This window comes from Bidens hawaiensis, unplaced genomic scaffold (genome assembly GCF_021521415.1).
Source record: "Bidens hawaiensis isolate Kalapana, Puna unplaced genomic scaffold, B.hawaiensis_p1.1 tig00027747_1, whole genome shotgun sequence".
Taxonomy (NCBI): domain Eukaryota; kingdom Viridiplantae; phylum Streptophyta; class Magnoliopsida; order Asterales; family Asteraceae; genus Bidens; species Bidens hawaiensis.
This window is the reverse complement of record NW_027494490.1, coordinates 310,327-312,612: the sequence shown is the minus strand read 5'-3', so window position 1 is coordinate 312,612 and position 2,286 is coordinate 310,327. Positions and strand designations below refer to the sequence as shown.

Here is a 2,286-nt window from a genome sequence, read left to right as displayed (position 1 = left end):
AATGGAGTCAGTGACGTTCGCTGAAAGATTTTAACGGTTAATTAGGATGGAAACGAATTGACAGAATTTACAATTTTGTCACCAGGTGTTTTATGAAATCATTGGTGTTGGTAGTCGCATACCTAATGTATGATAGGCAATTATTGTATCCTTTTTTTTTCCTTTTTCATAAAAATTAAGCATCATAAATTAAAATAATTTACAAAATACCTTGCATTAAAAGGCCATTTAACAGAGATTAATGAAGGACCACATGCAGTTGCTGTTGATTTAGCTGATTTTGTATTCATTATCATCTTAGGTGGTTGTATACTAGTAACCATGGAAGGAAAATTGTAATCTATGTTATGTTTGCTAACCATCCATATCGAATATAACATTAACTAGTGGATGAGTGGGAAGTCCCTCGATGAAGGTGGTACCATCACGTCTTACTGACAATGACTGAAAGTATTATCATAAATATCTAAAATCTTATCCTCAAACTATAGATTGATCACCTCTAATCTTCTGTTGGAAAACAAATCCACAAAAGACAACTGAATCCAAACCACCACGTCGGGTGTGTCAATAGTCCGTCTGTTTTTCCTAGGCTATAACCTCCCATTGGTATTGACAGTCTATTTAATTTTGTTTAATTTCTTTTTGTTTTTTACCAACGGATAACAAAAATAACCATCCCGTTACTCTTATTTCATAGATCTAAAACACACCCATAATTATTTATAAATTTATATTTATTTCACACGAGCTAGAACAATCATACTTTGGTACCATTAACAAATACAACCTAGGTACCCCTAAATCTGGACGAGAATAGACCAAACGATGGATATATCACACTAAACCCTCCATCCAAAGCCAAACTATGCCCACTAATATACTTAGATTCATCCCCTGCAAAAAACAGGCTAGCCTGGGCCACATCATCTTCGTCATGAACCACTCCTTTAAGGTTCGAGTAAACATCAATATACAAATTTGGAAATTTCTCTAAAATCGGTTTAGTCGCCGGTGTTATTATTAAGTGCGGTGACACGCAGTTGGCACGAATCCCATACTCTCCAAGCTCAGAAGCAACATTCTTAGTGAGTCCCACAATAGCATGTTTGGAACTCCCACAATATATGAAGTGTTGCCTCCAACACTAGAAGCAATACTTCCTATTGTAATAGTACTCCCACTTCGAGCCGGATCATAACCCTAGCAGCATGTTTGATTCCCAAGAATGCACCGGTTACATTGACACTCAACACGCGTTCAAAGTCCGCTACTTCGTTTTCAAGGATGCTAAACTTTAGGCACCTGCAATAGCAGCATTGTTATCATAATATCTAGTTTACCATGCTTGTTGATGGTGAAATCGACTGCCTTTTCCATATCTAATTCGATGCACACGTCGCAGTGCACGAAAGAAGCCTTTTCAATACCAATGTTTTCAGAAACAGCTTGGTCTAAATCATCGAGGATGTCTGCGATTACCACTTTGGCTCCGTATTTGGTGAAGAGTCTTGCGATGTTCTCGCCTATCCCACGAGCTCCGCCTCTGATAAGGGCTACCTTTCCTGCCAATCTAATCAAGATAAAACAAACTAACAATCCATGACACATTGCCTCTGGGCGGCTATAGACAGTGGCGGAACTTGAACGTTTATATTGATGGGGCCGAAAACATATGTTAAATTTTAGCTTTTGGATTAGATGCGGGCCAACCATGTAAAACTAACATTATTTAACCCTAATAGGCTAAAACTAAATACGAAAACAAGAAATTTTTAGCTGGATACATTATAATGTTATTCAGATATGAAAAAAAATAGCTATGTTATTCAGATATGAAAAAACAGATAAATTAAAAATAAATAATATAAAATTCGAAAATTTACATTAATTTAAATTAAACTTAATAACAAAATAAATAGTTAAAAGTACTTTCTTAAAGTTTGAATATTGAATTTATCTCTCTTATCTTCTGCTTTTGTTTTTAATTTTACTTTTCACATGTTAATAAGAGAAAATGTTGATAATGGCATGGACCGTAACTTAAAAAAGCCCAATTCTATATATTAAATATTAGGTCATCCTCTTCTTATTTTATGATAACTGCTTAAGCATTTAACTCTGAGAACACAGCCGACATCGAAAAAATCTTATTAGTTTCACACCCTTTTTCTCATCTCAAATGCTTGGGACCACCTACTGTTTGGACAGACGAAAATCAACGCCCTTATGCATTGCTAAGGGCGGCTCCAGCGTGACACGGGTGGGATAAGTATGAGCGTGTTG

General features: G+C 35.9%; 1 pseudogene; it reads right to left on the bottom strand.

The window, feature by feature from the left end:
* Positions 1–716: 716 nt before the first annotated feature.
* On the bottom strand, positions 717–1,611 carry LOC143575781 (borneol dehydrogenase, mitochondrial pseudogene; annotated as a pseudogene).
* Positions 1,612–2,286: the final 675 nt, after the last annotated feature.